This window comes from Acanthaster planci, linkage group LG03 (assembly GCF_054643075.1).
Source record: "Acanthaster planci isolate LZ-2023a linkage group LG03, COTS_SCS, whole genome shotgun sequence".
Taxonomy (NCBI): domain Eukaryota; kingdom Metazoa; phylum Echinodermata; class Asteroidea; order Valvatida; family Acanthasteridae; genus Acanthaster; species Acanthaster planci.
Genome location: NC_141779.1, coordinates 1,533,039 through 1,552,780, shown reverse-complemented (window position 1 = coordinate 1,552,780; position 19,742 = coordinate 1,533,039). Strand labels below are relative to the sequence as shown.

At 38.2% G+C, this 19,742-nt stretch overlaps 1 long non-coding RNA gene across 2 annotated transcripts in view; it reads left to right on the top strand.

Moving 5' to 3' along the window:
* Nucleotides 1–19,742, top strand: part of LOC147799539 (uncharacterized) — a 73,554-nt gene that overhangs the window by 38,318 nt on the left and 15,494 nt on the right. Inside the window, exons 5-7 of one of the 2 annotated variants that reach the window (XR_015424737.1) lie at nt 7,830–7,912; nt 8,296–9,071; nt 10,070–10,188. This is a non-coding gene — a long non-coding RNA (uncharacterized LOC147799539). Of the gene's footprint in view, nt 1–5,183; nt 5,713–7,829; nt 7,913–8,295; nt 9,072–10,069; nt 10,189–19,742 lie in introns of those variants that run through there. The other variant, XR_015424736.1, reaches the window with a different exon arrangement.

Sequence of the window (19,742 nt, the reverse complement as noted above, 5' to 3'; positions counted from 1 at the left end):
ATTATCTAAATCTGGCAATGTTGGTGTGATCTGAAAGCACACATGTTTCCCTGTCCATTCATATAAGTTTCATATCAATATTTGCAGTAGTTAGGGAAATATCGTCAAAAGGAATAGGAAATTCGTGTCCACTTGCCTGATCTTTTTGCGGAATTCTGGCTTCGTCTGCAATATACTGGTCCTTATTCCGCTCAGAGAAGGCTTTCTATAATCGAGCATAAAAGTCCGAGAATTATCTAAACCTGGCAATCTTGGTGTCATCTGAAAGGCCACATGTTTCCCTGTCCATTCATATAAATTTCATATCCATATTTGCAGTAGTTAGGGAAATATCTTCCAAAAGAAATGCAAATTCGTGTCCACTTGCCTGATATTTTTGCGGAATTCTGGCTTCGTCTACGCTATAGCGGTGCTTATCCCGCGCAGAGAACGCTTTCTATAATCGAGTATAAAAGGTCTGGGAATTATCTAAATCTGGCAATCTTTGTGTCATCTGAAAGGCCACATGTTCCTCTATTCAATCATATTAATTTCCTATCCATATTTGCAGTAGTTGGCAAATAGCTGCCAAAGGAAGTGCGAGTTCTTTTCCAACTGCCTCCTTTTTTGCGGAATTCTGGCTTCGTCTGCGCTAAACCGGTCCATATCCCACGCAGAGACTGTTTCATATAATCGATCATAAAAGGTCTGAGAATTATCTAAATCTGGCAATCTTGGTGTGATCTGAAAGGCCACATGTTTCCCTATCCATTCATATAAGTTTTATATCCATATTTGCAGTAGTTAGGGAAATAGCTGCCAAAGGAAATGCAAATTCGTGTCCAATTGCCTGATATTTTTGCGGAATCCTTGCTTCGTCTGCGCTATACCGGTCCTTTTCCCGCACAAGGATTGCTTCATATATTCGAGCATAAAAGGTCTGAGAATTATCTAAATCTGGCAATCTTGGTGTCATATGAAAGGCCATTTGTTCCTCCATCCATTCATATAAGTTTCGTATCCATGTTTGCAGTAGTTAGGGAAATATCTGCCAAACTAAGTTTGAGGTCTTTTCGAACTGCCTCCTTTTTTTGCAGAATTCTGGCTTCGTCTGCAATATACCGGTCCTTATCCTTCGCAGAGAATGCTTCATATATTCGAGCATAAAAGGTCTTGAAATTATATAAATCTGGCAATCTTGGTGTCATCTGAAAAGGCATATGTTCTCCTATCTATTCATATAAGTTTCATATCCATATTTGCAGTAGTTAGGGATATATCTGCAAAAGGAAGTCGTAGTTTTTGTCCAACTGCCTCTTATTTTTGCAGAATTCTGGCTTCGTCTAAAACCCTTCCCTTTCAAGCCACACACAAAGTTTCAACCGCATCGGACACGTACTTTTCGAGGTGTAGTGGTTTGAAAAGTTCCCCTTTAATTTCACGTGACTTGTCTCCTGGTGACGACATCAGCACATGAGGTCAATATTCCTCTGACGCACCCCTTCTCAAGATATTTGCAAGATTTGAACCCGATTAGTCTGGTACATCTGGAGATATAGGGCCTTCAAGAGTTTAATTTAATGTCACGTGACTTGTCTGCTCATGACGTCATCATCACATAAGGCAATTTTCCTCTTAAGCACTCTCTATTCAAGGTGTCTGCAAAATATGAGCCCAATCGGACATGTACTTTAGAAGATATAGGGGGCTCAAAGAGTGTATTCTCCACTGACATTGGTCTGCGAACCCGGTGTTATTTGCATAATCGTAAATATGCATTTCACACTAAAAACCAAAAAATCTTTGATAATATCTAACATAAGAGTAATCGATTGCACATTTCACATTTTCTGTGTACAAAATATAAGAACAAAGATTGCAGGACCACTAGAGATGACATCTGTTGCCCTATCCTGAACATTTTGACGCAAAAATGAATTTCACTCTTGATAACTGTGACTAGAAGTTGAACTGTATGATATAACTTTAAAACTACTCTGCCATTCCTTGGTAACTGTCGCCACGCTGATTCTGCAAGATAAGGGTCTGATGTTGTCATTGACTTCATCACCCGTCCTGTTTGGGGTTCAGGACTTAATACGTCCCCACGCAGATCATCGGGTGTCACGAGCCTTTTTAATCAACGCAAAAGTAGAATCCAGGCAGAATTAACAACATCTGACATGTTGATAACGCCGATACTGTCCGTTACGAAAAAAAAGCAATTATTTATGACGTTATCATTAAATGAGCTCAATATTTGCGCAAAGCACTTCCTCTCCAAGATATAAGCAAGGTTTCAATTCAGCATTAACACCGACAGACGCCTTATGTTGAAAAAAACTTTACAGCTTTTGCCACTTTCAAACAATAAGCCTACTTCTCGTTTAAACCGGAAGGAATGGTTATGTCAATTAACCTACACGAGACAAAATCAAGACCACTTTTTATCCTTGCACTTGCTGGAAACAGAATGTTGCGGGAGGCCACGGTTGATTTTATATGGGTTTTTATACATTTAAAGGAATATTCAAGTATTCACAATTTAATAACAAATCCCGTGATGACGTCATCATGAAATAAATATTTTAGAATTATCTTCGTTGTATAGTTAGTGCTTGCTGTAAGTTTGACGGTGATCAATGATTACTGAGGTACGAAATTAGTGCCTCGAATACGTTTACTAAGTCAATGGGCTGAAATAAATATTTAAAAATTAATAATAAATCACATGATGACATCATCACGACGTAATAAATTTTGACGTATTTTTTCATCAAGGTCTTTCATGGCTGTAACTTTGAAGTTGATCAAAGCTCTCAAACTAACCCAAATGCTTGCTTGAAAACGTGTACAAAGTCAAAGGGCTAAAATAAATATTGAAAAATCACGAATAAATGACATGATAACGTCATCATGACGTCCTTTACTTACAATAATTTTTGTATCACGGTCTTTGTTCGCTGTCACTTTGATAACCATCAAACATCGGAAAGGTTTTAAAATTGTGCCTTGAAAACGTGTACAAAGTCTAGGGCAAAAAACTCATTTGCGGAAACACTGCTCCTTTAAGTTCATGTCACGTGATTTGCACTTCAACTGAACACTTCTAATGAAATATTACTTCATATTCAGACTGTTAGGCATATTTCAAATCAAATAACAGAGCGTAAAGTACCCGATTTCTCCTTCGTTCTTATAGTAATTTTGCGCCGAAGTTAAAGACTACTTGTTCACTTGTGTTAAGTAGAAAAACGTGTACAAAAATTTATGGGGAAAAATTTAATGTTCAAAAATGAATATAAAATAAGGTGATGAAGTCATCATGACGTCATCCCTTTGCAATAAATCTTGCATCAGGGTCTTCCTTGGGTATCACTTTGGAACGATCAAACATTGCAAAGTTACCCAAATTGTGGCTCGAAAACGTGTACAAAATCAATGGCCTAGAAACACGTGTGCAGGAAAACTTCTCCTTTAATTTCATGTCACGTGATATTTGTCTAAACTGGAAAAAACTTATGAAATATTATTTAATATTTGCACACTTGGGTATATTTGCGATCGAACGGAAGGGAAACTTTAGTCTGATTTCTTTTTCGTTCTGGTAGTAATTCTCGGTCAAAGTTGAGGACTGCTCACGCATTATGCTGGACAAAATGTGTCCAGCATAATGCGCAACAACGCCATCCATGGTTAAATATAGGACAGTTTGTTGAAAATTGAAAGCCCCAGCAGGTGTAGCCGTAATTCTGCAATAGCGCCCTCATAGCCTGATATAGGACAGTCCGAAAACTGCGTGCGATCTGTGTACAAAGTCTATGGGGAAAAATTAATTATTAGAAACATCAATAGTAAATAAACTACTTAGGTTATCACTGTGAATTTTTTCTAGGACCGTCCTTGGATGATGGTCCAAAGGTCTGCCAAGTTTTAAGTCGATCAGATTTAGTAAACTGCCAAAGTCGACTGGTGAAAGGAATTGAGTTGAAAAAGAAAAAAAATCAGAAAAACAATATTTGTTTCGGCAAAGTTGCCGAAGCAGCTAAAACAAAATAATCAGAAAAACAATACCTGTTTCTGCAAAGTTGCTGAAACAGCTAAAAATCATCAGAAAAGCAAGAGCTGTTCTGGCTGTTGCCGAAGCAGCTAAAAAAAAAGAACAAAAAGAATGCCTTTTTCGCAACTTGCCAAAAAGCCAAAAAGGAAATGAAAAAAAAAAATCAGAAAAGAAAGAGTTGTTCAGGCTGTTGCCAAAACAGCTTAAAAAAATCAGAAAAGCAATACCTGTTTTGTGAGTTGCCGAAACAGCTAATTATAACATCTTTGCTCGTTATTTATCCTATCCAAGTGTTCCAGAAGCGCACCATCAGGGGTCAACTTTCAGGCTCTGTTATAGGTAGACTTGTCTCTTTTTGCCCAACGGTTTTAGAAAGTGGTTTTGTTTCACCACTTATTTACCCATACAGTGTTATGCTCTTTAAGTTGCCCAACAGTCCAGCGATTCACCTGTTATTCCGCATCGGGCAAAAGTATGCTCAATAATTTTGGGAAAGGACTGATTAAAAATGTAGCATATCAAACCCTTATTCAAAAGAAAACCGCTTCTGGTCATTGTCTTGAATGTCGACCTGATCCGACACCCCCCCCAAACACACACACAAAACCGTCGAAAGGCTAACCCGTTCCTTCGGAGCGCCGGGCGGCATTATTTCCGCCCTACATTGTATGTACATGTATTTTGAATTTTTTTTTGGGGGGGGGGCATTTACTGTCGGACAGTGAGTGTGACCCAACTTGCAAAAACGCACAGTTGCATTCGATGTCCCTCTCTACGAGTACCTAAGGAGCCCCTAAGGGGACAGGCACAATGAAGATTTTTTTTAATTCCGTTCCCTCGAATTATCGTTTCGTTCCCTCAAAATCATCTCTTTGCCACAAAATAATATAATAATAAGTACCACTCTATGTTGCCCATCTTTTGCTCATATGCATGCAGTCCGTGTCAAAAAAGCTGATCATAAACAAAATGCATCAAATTCCAGTATCGGTTTCGCTTCAGGAGGCATTATATTGCAACCTGAAAAAGGTATAATTAGCTGGAATCCCCAGAATTTCGGACGTAAATTTGCTGATTTTTTGGTAGATAACGTCTCGTATAGCATCTTGTCTACGACTGACTGTAGTTTGACGTCATGGTGTGTGTTGCGGTCAAGATGTAAACTACGGCTGCATCCGAATCTCTTGTCAAGAGCTAGGTATAGGTCTTCGCTCCATTGGAAATGCGTGGAGACGCGTAGACAATAGACCCAGCCGTAGCTCTGAAAGCCCAAGCCTCAGATGGTCGCGTTTGTCCAGGCTTTGGGGGTAGGAAATACATGGTTTTTTATATTGATGCAAATTGCTCGCATACAGTTTTGGGAAATGCTTTTTTTTTCTCTTTGCAATAGTGGTCATTCTTTTGATTTACATTACGAAAAAAATAATAATTGCATTATCTTCAGCTCTTCGTCGTACTTGTGCACACTTACAGGGCCTATTTCAAGCGCGCCAATCACCAGCGCTGTTTTATCCCCTGTTTGGTACCCTGCTCAATATGTGCACAAGTTGATCGACGACCAGTTTTCCACGGTGGCGCCAGCATTAGCATTACAATGCCTACGCACAAGAACGCATGTGTGGCCAAGTTGGCGGGTTCGTTCAAATGTGACTTCACAGGAGGTGAATTTAAAGGTGAGAACTGAGACTGGCTTACCATCCAACAATTGAAAATAAATGGAGAAAAGACGGCAAAGATGATAACGAGATTTCTGTATTACAAACTCCACAAGTTTGGGCTTGGCTTTGTTGATTTTACACTGCTTTTGCTGTGGTAAAGTGCACCCTGCATTTAAACATGGCGGCCCCACAGTGACTGTTAGGCATGCAGGCTGGGATTTTAAAGAGGTTCCTTTGCTTTCTTAACTTTGAAGCAGTAATGGAGATGCGAAGAACACTCCTGTGAGACCGTTTTCTGGATTGTTGCACATCTGAGATGTATTTTGACACTTTATTGTACTCAGCAGGTCTGGAAACAGCTCACGCTATATAAACACTGTAGGCCTAGCCTACTTCTGATAACAGCCCAACAGTAAATGTTAATAAAACAAAAAAATAGGCCTAGGGAGTAATAGGGGCCTATGTACTGGTGTGTTGCAAATCTGAAACATGACTTTTGTCCAACAAATTTTTCAACCAATGAAAATCTCCAGCCTGTATGTGGGGCCAAAGTTACTAATTTGATAGTCAAAGAGTAGTCTAAACAAACTGGAGGATAGTATGATTTGATGTGGTAAATGAAGAGACAACATTACTTTACACCCCACGAGAATTTGTCAGGAAGTCAAAGTCTTTAAAACTAACTAGACCTATCCACTGAGGTTCAGAATTATATAAATACATTATACAATCTGTAATTTCTACATATTTCAGTGAACCTGGTAAAAATTGGGTAGAAAGTAGGCCTCATACTTTAAGTCTGTGTTGCATGGAACCATGCATGGAGATCTCTACTGATTGCATGATGCAAATCTTAAAATTGGAGGTTGTGCTAATCATTTCTAAATACAATTTGATTATTTTCAAAGATTTTTCTTTGCCAAAATGATTTTGGTTATTACCGTAAAATCTTTTTGTTCTGAAAATACAATGGGGAAAGGTCTAGTTTCCAAGATAACTGTCCTCTTTGTCTTGTTCATCTGTCTATGTGCTGTCGGTATGTTTGTCAGTCTATCTGTTATTCATCTGTCTGTTATTCCGTTGTCTCTCCCCCTCTCTCTCAGTCATTCTCATTCAGATACGAAGGTTATTGTGGCAGCACTTACCATGTACACGTATGTTTCCTTCCTCAACTTAGTTTTACTTATTGTTCAGGGTTGTAGACTGGAATGCTAGTTAGCTTTTGTGATGGAAATGAGACATTGGCTGGATTGTTTTGTGAGTGATAGATCTGATGTAGTCAAATATGCAGTAGTCTTTTTCAAGCAGTGAAAATTTGTTTATTCCCGTCTTTGTGCAAAACAAATCATGATATACTTGCAATAGGGGTTTCCACAAGAATGTGAAACACATAAATATGAAGCCAGCGTTGAACTAAACGTCATCCTGATGGTCATTAGCTTGCAAAAGTTATTAAAGCCAGATTCAAGAACTTAAAAATCAGGTGCACTGTGATTTTGTTCTGTCACAGGAACACATTGCTCAATCGAGAGTTCAATTGATGTTTGAATATTGTAAAATTTAGTTTATTTATGTCATGGAATGATACTCAATTCTAATGACGCTGTTGTATGAAGAGGCTCAATATCTATTTTAAATAACATTTGCACTTTTGGCTTTATCATGTGTGTCATTACAAACATCCATTGCAAATATATATGTAGGGTACGTGTATATCTTCAGTTAAACCCCTACATGAAATGTTTTCAACGGTTTATGTTGCACTCTATGTTGGCAACACACGGTGCGGCGTCTCCATGTGAGAATACAGCATGCACAAGTATTGAACATTGGCTACGGCTCTCCACCGCTGCTTCTTTTGATCAAAATTTGAAGCCGTATCGCAGGAGGCGGGACTGGATTATGGCTACCCCTGTAATGCACCACCCCATAAAATGCCATGGATAACTAGATTGATACACCTGCAGTGCTGGGTGCACATACGTGAATTACAAATTCTCAATCAGCTCTCTCCATCTTTCCGATCCTTCAAAGCCCTCTGAGAATCGGCAAACAGGCTCCTCCACTCATATTTTCTTTGCCATTTTTTTCATTTTGCATGTTTTAATGACTGTTATGTGCATTCATTTCAGCTAGAGCACAAGCCGCTGATGAGTCGTTGCTTACAGGACGACCAGCTTCTTGTCATTTCTCGATGATGGCCACTGTTGTTAAGGTGATTGTACTGTGATCTCTTACTGTAGCCTTCTTGGTAAAACGTAAGTGATCTTTTGTTATTGGTCATCCCAAAGGTTGGATTCACTGATTGAGTCTCCTGTGAACTCATTGCCTCATGTCCTGTAGACCTAGTACATTAAGACCTACCACACCTTACTGTCTTATAATATAGCTCGTGTAAACAAAGTGTGACTTCATTATGTCTATCTAAGGATCATGCTTGGTGAATACATTTATTTTGCCGAAATACCGGGTGACATGTATATGGGGAGCTATAAAGGTTAAAATGGTCCCCCAAATCCTCTGATTTTATTATGATTTCACATGCACTCTTGGAGGTTACAGTTAATACTGTTTATAATTTGGGAATGTTTTCTGCAGAGACTGTGATCTCCTATATTAGCCTTAAGTTGGACCGAGAGAGAACACTATTTCCTTGGCATCAGAGGCTCCTTTGGTACTAACTTTGCATCACTGGTTCATGAACGACTAGGACATGGTAGCAGCCCAATCGCTACCAACAAAATGAATACTCCCAACCAACACGACTCTTTTCAACCAATTAAGTTGTGCTTCTACTCAAGGCAGATTGAAGAGATTGCTTGGCTGAAAAAACAGGTGGGATTGTTTAAACATAACCCCAGATCAACACTCCTTGTTTTGCAGGCTTGCATCTGTAGATGGCTGAAAACAAATCTTAAGAACTGGAAAAAGTAGAGGGATGTAATATGTTAAATTGCTGCTTACAGGCTTGAGGAAAAGGACTTTTTGGGAAGTGTACATGTATTTAAGGTGTTTTGAAAAACAAAATATACTAACTAGTCAAGCAACAATTGAAAAGAAATGGAAAAGTGACAACTAAGAAGATTTATATGAGAAACTCCAGTGATGTGGGCTTGTATATTATTTGGCCCTGATCTTTGTTGATTTGACACTGCTTTCAATGATGTTTCAACTACTGTTGTAAAGTGCACCTATATATTTTGAAATTGTGGCCTCCACATGTGTGCAGTAATACAGATTGGAATTCAAACATGGTTTAGTTTCCCTAGTTTCAGTAGTTTGACAGAGAGACAAGAGCAAGCTAGTCCCTGGAGGCAGTTCTCTGGAGTGTAACAAATCAGAGATATCTTATCACTGGTGACACTACTCGACAGGTATGGAAACAGTCTACATCATATTCTGATATTAGTCCAAGGTTATGGTAATAGCGAAATGCCTGGTTGTTATGTAGATCTTGACCTTGGGTTTTGTTTTTTAAGTTTTCAACTAATGAGAATCCCCAGCCTTTAAGGTTGGATTGAATTAAACTACAAAAAATGGATGGAATTTTTTTGGTATGGTTGTACAATTTGTGCCAAAGTGAACAGAAACAAGACGGAAGCTGCATCTACAGGCTGCTTGTAGTGAATGAGGAGTGTACTGAAATGAAATGTCCTCATTCCTGGATCAAAATCACGTACAAGGATGAGTGTACACATTCCACAAGGGTTGTTTAAAAAAATCTGGACTTGTTTTATTTTATCAGCCAACTTTTTACTCACTGAAGCCATCCTTCTGTGTCAAATACATTAAAGGTGCAATGCATCAGGTTGTTACAATATGGCACGCTAGCCCACAGTAGGTACAATTCGCTCTTTGCACGCTGCCGCCCCAAGCATGCAGAATCTCGATCTTGATCTTTACAAAGTTGGTTCAGTGATTTCCATGTATGTTGCTTCGTCATTCTGTGCATGCTGTGTCGGATCTTATACCATACGATTGGACAATGTTTCAGAAGCTGATTGTGACATGATTGTACAATCTGCCAGATTGAGGCTCTCCATGCCTATGGCGGCAACATGCAGAATAAATAACGTGTGTGTCCAGAGTTTCTTTCATGATATCCTCAACACAAGACAGGCTTCTATCATACACACCAAGGATTCACCATTGGCTGGGAAGTATGATGTAAGCCATCTTCACAATAATTCTTTTGTGTTCCACATGCCTGGAAGAAGGTCATTTAGGGAAGCACTTATGACTTACTTTTCTCCATCTTTCTCATTCTCCACTGCCCTCTGAGAATCAGTTAATCCAAGCTAATGCACTCATGTTGTATTGTATTTTCTTCCTTTTGCATGTTTTTAATGACTGTTGTGTGTGTCCATCTCAGCCAGAGCACAAGCCGCTGAGTGAGCCGATGTTCATGGTACATCCAACCTCTTGAGGATGGGGTTCCTGTGCTCGTTGTTGAGGTGATCGGACTTTGATCTCTTGCTGCTGCTTGCTGGGTAAAAGGTACGTGGGTCCAATGTTGTTGGTTACTCCAAAGGTATAATTCACTGATTCAGTCCCCTGTGGACTCATATATTTCATATATGGACCCAAAACATAATGATGTCAAGCTATTATTTTTTACTTGGACAGTTAATGCTTCCCCATCTTACTGCCTTAGGAAACTAAGCATGACGTCATTATGTTACAGGTCTCTTCACTTTTCAAAAAGTTGACAGGGACAGAGGTCCTTCTCTGTGGATTAATTTAATTTTCGCGTAAACCTGGGTGACATACCTGTGTATGGGGAGCCATAATTTAATACCATTGATAAATTTTGGATGGCAGGTAAAACATGAAATATCAGAGAGTGTTTGGCCCAACCCCTTCGGTGTATGCAAAATCCTATTGAATCAGACGATTTTGGACTGTCTAAATTTTCTTCTTTCTTGGGCTGTTGAAAGAGCCCAAGAAAGTAGAAGGGGTGTCAGTTTAAAATGGCTGCTTCGAAGCTTGAGAATTATGTCTTTTCAGGAGTTGTGTTTGCTGATCAACCAACAATTGAAGAGAGTTGAAACAAAGGTCAATACGAAAATGAGAGTTAAAGACTATAAAGACATCGCAGTGATGTCTACTTGTATGTTATTCAGCTCTGATCTTTGTTTACTGGACTCTTTGGTTTTAGTAGCTGTAACATTGATGAAGAGACAAGACCAAGTCCCTTGGAGACAGTTTTCTGGAGTTTAACACATCACTGGCAACTGGCATTACTGACGACACAACTCACTCGGTAAGCACTTTATGTCATGTTCTGATTTGAGCCTAACAATGAAAGTCATGTTCCAGATTTTGAACAATATCTGTACATAATTTTGTATACATGTACAATTGTTCTGTAAAATCTGGAGCATGGCTTATCAGGCTCCACTCTTGAGGATGACGAGAGCATGCTGGATGAAACGTCAAGCACACACTCTACAGTTCTTATCAGAACCATACCTCCTCCAAGGGAGGTCCATCCACATGATGTAACCACAAGCCCTGTTTTTAGTCTCCACCATGTAAAGCGTCAAGTCTTATTTAATGAAGGTGAATACTTAGGGCAGTTATGCTTCCTGGTTTCCCATTTGTAAGTTGGTCTTGTAATTGGATGGTTTTGCAGCAAATTTGGCTCTATATAAGGCCTTATCCAAACTAAGCTTTTGTCTGTGACTGTAGGGTTGGTGGAAATCAACTGATCTTGTTGTCATTTTGTTGAACATATCCACTGAAGAATGTTTGATTCTGATATTCCCAAATTTAAGAGAACTATACACAAATGAAGGCAAAAGCTTGGGTCAGTCATTGTGTCTACTAGTAATCTTCTCCCTCTTGTACTCGTTAGTCAATCTGTTTTAGTAGTTAGTTTAGCCTGTGTATGACGATAGTCTTCAAATGGTCGAAAGGTGTATCTTGGTTAATCATGATGAGTACCATCTCTTCAATTATTCTTATTTATTTGACCATCACAAGAACAAACAAAGCAAAATTAAACACAAATTATTTAAAAAAAAAACACAAATACAAGTAAATATAAGCAGTAGCAGGGACCGGGGATAAAAATCTGAATACATAACGAGACAAATATCAGTTATGCGGGTCAGCAGGGACTGCAAAAGTAAAATAAACTACTATTACCCCCATTTATGCTCATATCATTAGCAAGACAAATTAACCAGAACAAAGGAAACAGTAGTCTCCACACAGGTGATCAAAATGACAGCCCAAAAAAGAGAAAAAAATATCTGAGGAGAACGTTTCATTTCCATATTTCCAAACGTAAGAAAATTATCCCGCAAAGTGAAGGCCATGCTATAAAAAGAATTTTTTTTACTCGTTCTTTTTAATCATGTGAATTTACTCATTTAAAAAATATCCAGTTCTAATCAAGTCCTCTGTGCCCTCCTTTTGAGGTGATTTTATTGGCTTGTTGGTAATTTTGGTTTTATGTCATTTATTATTCATGTGATGCCTTTAATTGTAAATCATGTCATCCTAATTAAACACTTGTCTGTGATTTGTTTACGCCTGTACTCAGTACCACAATTACGGCCAAGATTTGGACTCTAGCACTGTGCCTATCTGTTCTACGCGTTAGTCTTCTGCTGCTGGTCGAACAGTGATACGCTCCATGCTGTGACATGCTCAGCCTCAATAAAAGTAACAAGAGCATGATTTTGATTTCCTCAACATAACAGAACTGAATTTGCAACTGTTGCAGTGACCGTTTGTCTTGTGGTGGCAACAAAAGTTTTTATTGAAAGGTTGCTACTTTGCATGGTTTTTCTGTACCATCTGATGTACCTCAAGGAAGTGTCTTGAGCCCAATCCAGTTCTTATGTATACCAACGACTTTCCTTATCACATCTTGTCAGCTAGCACTTTATTTGGTAACAGTGCTCTTGTGTATAGGCCAATATAATGTCAGTCTGATGACCTTCAAGACATCCATGGCTTCCAAAGATGTTGTCATGCTAATAAAATGCATCTCAATACATTACTAAGGAAACCAAAGTTTTGCTTATGCTAGGATGGTCAAAGAAAATAGTGGACCTGAATTGTACCTTAGTTAACATGCAGTTTGAAGCTGATAATGAGTACAAAATTTCTCGGGAAAATCTTGTTATGTCACTACCAAATCAAACAGACTTAGTATGTCTTGCTTTCATCTTGCAAGTTTCTAGTGTTGACTATTCTGGAATACAAGTAGCCTATCTGGTACCTTCACAACAGGAACCTTATACATTGACAAATTAGAACAAAATTCAACGTTGAGCAACCAGAATAATTTTCTAGTGAAGAAGATTTAAAATGGATTACACGGATTGGTTGCATATGTACATTGAATTTGTCTTTACGTGAATCTAAAAGCATCCATCTTTTGCTTACATTTGTTGTTAGAGGTCTTCATAGAGCTTTTGACCGTGAAATAGTCTTAGTGAACAGGTGGTACATTGAAACGATCAGGCTGGACAAACCTTAGGGCACTAATTCAAAAACTGCATTTTGCCAATTACATGCTCTTGAGATGACCTACATGTACCTGAACGTTTGAGAACTGAAGTGGTTTAAATAACCCTTCAACACGGGATCAACTTACCAAGTACCCACTTGAATTTGAAACTATATGAAACTTGACAGAGTACTGATTGAATTTGCAGTGGAGTACCCTTGTAATAAGGTCGTTGGGACTGGCAAGTTGTGGGAGGGTCACTGTGTTGTTTGGTGCAAGGAAGCACAAAATGGGGGGATTTGAATACCTAGGATTTGCCATGTGGGCCAGATGTGTCAATGGTTTTGCTTTTGTCGGTATTCGAGTGTATTTTGTTATTTCGTGGTGTCTTTCTGTTTTTTTCGGTTTTTACACAATAAATTTCTTTTATTGTTTTGGGGGTACTTATTGTTTAATTGATTGATTTGTTTCTGTAATTAATTTTTTTTTGGTTATTTTAATGTATTTGTATGTCATATTTATATTATTTTGCCAATTGTATATATTTTTTCTGTTCGATTTATTTATTGCCATTTCTTGAATCTTGTGCTGTTACTGTATTGTGTATGTGTGTGCACGTTTATGTAAACCTGGAGCTTCAGAAATGAAGTCTTACGGGTGACAGTTATTGGATTAACTGTGCCTCTCCGGGCATTTGTAAGTTTGTGTTTGTGATCTCAGTGTATTTTGTGTTATGTGTTTTTGTTTAATGTTGCTGTGTTCTTTATCTTGGAAAATGCCAAATAAATGAAATTGTTTCCCTCATTGTACACACGTTATTTAGTCTCTTTTCGACGAAGAGTTTTTATCTCCGAGGTTAAGTAGGTTGACAAATGGTCCGAATGGGCGAGCTTGGGGTGACTCGACAAGGATGCAAATTTCACTATCCCCTGGAGAAAATTTTATTTCGATAGTTGGAAACATTAAACAAAAAGGTTTCATATTTTTTTGGTTTTGCATGCTACACACGTCAAATACACGCCACGTTGTCTCCATATCCGATATTAAATTGTCAAGAGATGGGCTGATCCTGGAGTCTTTGGAAAGGTTATATGTTTATCATCCAAAAAGAAAATTTCATGCCGTTTTGCAACAGAACAGACATGGGGGTCAGAGTTTTCCTTAGACATGCTCCCTATTTCGTTCGTTTTCGCTTTGTACACACGGTAGTCGGTCTGTGTCTTCCGCTACATGTCTCCATAGCCGAGTTTACAGTAAATATTCTGAAACGGTCAAAATGGGCTGACCTTGATATCTTCAGAGACAGTATATATTTCTCTGTCCATTGAGATAATTTTCCTGTCCATATTTAAGCTGAAGCCTTGGAAATACCTGCGAAAGAAGGCTAGAGTTGTCCCACTGCTCTTTGTTCTCACTTTACCGAGACACTTCAGCGCACAGTGTGATCGCAATATTTTAGCCAAAAAAGTTTCCGATTGCTTGAAATGTGGTAGACATGATGACAATCAAAGGGCACATGTTCCTCTATTCATTGACGTAGGTTTCATATTCATAATATGCTGAACAAGGCAAGAGATCTTGGCTGTGCTAGTGCTTCCTGTGTTTTTGCGATTTGTCCTTTGGTCACACATTACTGGTCTTCCCAGCAGCAAATCCAGCTTTAGCGTTGGGGGGGGGGTTCAAACTGAATACAGTTTCGGGCCTATTCAGCATGATTTTGGGGAAGAAGAACTTTCAGAAGCGTGACGGTCGTGACATCCTTGTTTTTATGTCTTGGTATTGTTTTCTTAGGGTATTGGTGCTGATATACCCATTACTCCCTTTCTCACACACCTACAAAGTATTTTTAGTGAACAAAATTGTGGCAGGTCCATGCCCCCCCACCCTTGCGTCCACTGGCTGGACCATTGCCTCTTCCTGAGCAGAGAATGGCTTCATTATATTCGAGCATAAAAGTGCAGAAATTTGTCCAAATGTGGCATTCATGGCGGCATCTGAAATAGTACATATTCCTCTGTCCATTAGTCGAAGTTTCAGATCCAAATTTGTTATGATTAGGGAAATACCCATCGAAGAAGGCAAGAGTTCATGTCTCACTGCTTGTTATTTTTGTGCAATTGTCCCTTTGTAGACACTCTACTGATCCTCTTCCTGCGCACATGGCTCAATATTTGCGCACTAGGGTCCTGATGCTTGCTACTTTTGTTCAATTTCCCTTTGCCACATTTTACCGGTCCTCGATCTTCCCCAGTAAAGATGGCTTCCCATACCCGGGCTTTACAGGTCTAAAAGTGCTTCAAATCTAAGAGTCTCAGCGACATATGAAAGGGCGCACTTTCCTTCATCAGATGACATAGGTTTTATATTTCTAGTTATTGGGGAAATACACGAAAAAAGAAGACAAGGGATCTGTAACTGCTTGTCAGATTCGTGACTTTTCCCCTTTCTCCACACTTTAGCAGTCCTCTTCCCGCACAAAGATGGTTTTATGTATTCGAACATAACAGGTGTGAAGATTGTCCAAATCTAGCAATCCTACCACTATCCGAAAGGGCGCATGTTCTAATAATTGATACGTTTCATATCCATCCTTGGTGTGTTTAGGGAATATGGGAGAAAGAAGGACGAATTTTTCTCAGACTGCCTACTGTTTTTTGTGAATTTCTGCATTCGTCCTCACATTACCATTCCTCATCCCGCGCAAATACAGCTCCATATGTTCGACAAAAGAACGTCTAAAAATTCTCTAAATCTGGCAATCCCCAGTACCGTGTAAAAGAGCAACGTTTCACGTCCATGTTAGAAAAATGTTGGCGAAAAAGGCAAACCTTGTCCTACTGCTTGTAACTTTTGTTCATTTCTCTTTTCTAGTACTGCCTGACAGAGAATAAGTTCCACTCTCTATTGAAGAAATTTTCATTATCCTCTTGTTCTAGATAGGGAAATATTAGCAAAGGTAGGCAAGAGTTTTTGTCCCACTACTCTTTACTTTACCGTTCGTGTTTCCGTGCATAAATGGCTCCATATGTTTCAGTATAAGGTTTGAAAATTGTCCAAAAATATAGCGTTCTTGACAGCTACTGAAAGGGCACTTGTTCTCCATTCGTTGACGTATTTAAAGTTTCAGGAAAATTAAATGAAGTTAGGAAAAAGTTTGCATTCCATTGCTTGTTTTTTTTGTTGTTCACCTCTTTTGGTTCAATTTTTTTCCATTGTGCTATTATTTAGGACTTTTAATTTTAGGCCATTTAATTATTTAGGTATTTATTAATTTTGCTTCTCTACCTTTAAGTTCTCAACTTCGTACATATTCCACTCATCTTATTTGCTGCATTTAATCCTTCTCAATTGCACATATTTAAAGCTCCTAACATCTAACTATTTCAAGATCTGAAATCGTAGGTAGTCCAAGTTTCAAATCTTGCAGTTATTTCTGAATTTGGTGATTTAGGTATTTCGATATTTTGTCATTTTGCTATATGACCCTTTAATTTTGAAATTTGTTCACCTATCTCATTTGCTGCACACCCATGTTTATTCCAGTCTGAATTCCAACATAACTAAAGGTGCATGGATCAAACCTTTTGAAGAAATCAATTCCTCAATAGTCCAAGACTCAAGTTTAGATAGAGATAGTTTGAAATTTGGTTGTTTAGTTACACTGGTATTGAGTATTTTCTGAGCCCTTCTTTTAACTTTGGGAATTCGTACATATTTTAACCTAACGCATTCGCTGCATTCCGATGTATTCCCGTCTGAATATTCGTAAGTAAAGCTCCAAAAATCTAACCTTATCAAGGAATCACAACCTGATTAGTCCAAGACTCAAATAGTGCAGGTATTTACACATTTAGCTATTTATTTAGACAGATACTGAGTCTTTTGTTTCCTCCGCCTTAACTTTAGAAATTCGTATATATTTAAGCCTGTTTTATGCCTTTCTTTTCGATGATTTTCCGTCTGAGTTCCAACCTAACTAAAGCTCCAAAATCTAGATGTTTGAAGAAATCCATTCCTCAATATTCCAAGACTCAAACTGTGCTGATATTTAGAAATCTGGCTATTAAGTTAGACTTTTATTGAGTCGCCTTATCCTTAACTTTTAAAATTCGTACATATTTGACCCTACCGCGTTTTCTTTATTTTAATGTTTTCTCGTCTGAATTGCAACATATAACGTAAGCTCGAAAACTCTAACAAATTCAAGAAATCAATTCCTGAATAGTCCAAGACTGAAATCGTGCAGGTATTTAGAAATTTAGCTATTTACTATAGAGTCTTTTTGAAGCCCTACCCTCAACTTTGGGAATTTGCACATATCATTTTGACCCTACCACATTTGGTGCATTACGAGGCTTTCCCCAATGAATTCCAACATAACTAAAGCTCCAAAACTCTAAATTTTTCAAGACAGAAATTCTGCAAATGTCCAAGACTAGAATCGTGCAGGATTTAGAAATTTGGCGATTTAGTAAGACAGATATTGAGTCTTTTTGTAGTCCTACCCTTTACTTTAAAAAGAAAATCGTACATATTTTATATGTACGATTTCATATCTCAATTGCTGCATACCGACATTTCCTAAGAATTCCAACATAACTGCAGCTCCCAAAATATCTAAATATCTAAAACTTAAATCGCACAAGTATTTTGAAATATGGTGATTTAGTTAGACAGATATGGAGTCTTTTATAGCCCTACCCTTAACTTTAAAAAAATCGTACATATTTCTCCCTTTCTCATTTGCTGCAATACGATGTATTCCACTATGAATTCCAACATAACTGAAGCTCCACAAATCTAAAGTTTTCAAGAAATCAGTTCCTCAGTAGTCCAAGACACAAATTGCGGGGGTATTAGGAAACTTCGCGATTTAGTTATACAGATATGGAGTCCTTTTATAGCCCTAGCTTGAAAAACAAAGTTGTACATATTTCCCCCTGGCCCATTTGCTGCATTTTGATATATTCCCCTAAGAATTTCAACATAACTGAAGCTCAACAAATCTAAATTTTTCCAAGAAATCAATTCGTCAATAGTCCAAGACTCAAATTGTGCAGGTACTTAGAAATTTTGCGATTGAGTTAGAAACATACGGTGTCTTTTTGATGCCCTACCCTTAACTTAAACATTATGGGGTCCGAAATTTATAAGGATGAGAAAGAAGATACCTGCAAGACTCTATAGATTACCATCAATATGGGGACAAAAGTCAGCATGAGAATGTATATACATACATCTCTCTCATAGATCATAGTCAATATTTGTACTCCATAGATTACCGTTATTATATGATCTCTAATGTATTAGCTAGATTAGATTACTATCAGTATGAAGATACCTTCATAATTCCATAGATTGCCGTCAATATGAGGACATCAGTGTATCAGCATGAGAATGTACATACATAAATTAGTCCATAAATTATATGTGCATCAGTCAATAGACTACCGTCAATATGGGTACAACAGAGTACAAGCATGAGAATGTAGATACATACATAACTCCATAGATCACCGTCAATATACGGACTCCATAGTTTGCCGTCATTATGGTGCTCAGTCATGCATGACAGGAGGGATACCCACCAAGGTATCGTTTAATAGAAATAATACTGCTTCTACTATTGTATGGGCATATTAACCCCTTTCTTCAGGGTTAAGTTTTTTTCTGGGACACCCTGTACATGACCGTCATTATGGGGACAACATTGTATCACCATGAGAATGTAGAATACATACATCACTCCATATATTACCGTCAATATGGGGACTCCACAGATTGCCGTCATTATACGGACTCCAGTGTACTATTGTCATGTAAAAGTAGATCCATATACATCACTCCATATATTACCGTCAATATGGAGATTCCACAGATTACCGTCATTATAGGGACTCCAGTGTAAATGTAAATGTAGATACATACATCACTCCATATGTTACCGTCTAAATGGGGACTCCACAGATTACCGTCATTATAGGGACTCCAGTCAATAAGCAAGGGAGTATAGATACATACATTGCTCCGTAGATTACCGTCATTATATGGGGTCCAGATTTATAAGATGAGAATGAAGATACCTGCATCACTTCATAGACTACCATCATTATCGAGACTCCATGGATTACAGTCATTATAGGCACTCCAGTTCATAAGCAAAGGAATATAGATACACATATTGCTGGAAGGATTACTGTCATTATTGTGTCCCTAATTTATAAGGATGAGAAGGAAGATAAGTGCATCACTCTATAGATTACCGTTATCATGGTGTCCCAAATTTATCAGCATTTTCATGAAAATAACTGCATCACTCCATAGATAACCATTATTATAAGGACTCCACTTTATAAGCGAGGAAGTATAGATACATACATTACTCCGAAAATTAACGTTATATGGGTCCCAAATTTATCAGGATGTTCATAAAGATACCTGCATCACTACATAGAATACCGTCATTGTGGGGTCCCAAATTGTTAAAGATGAGAATGAAGATAAATGCGTCACTCCATAGTTTACTATCAACATGGTGACTCCATAGATTACCCTCACTACAGGGACTCCAGTGTGTTAG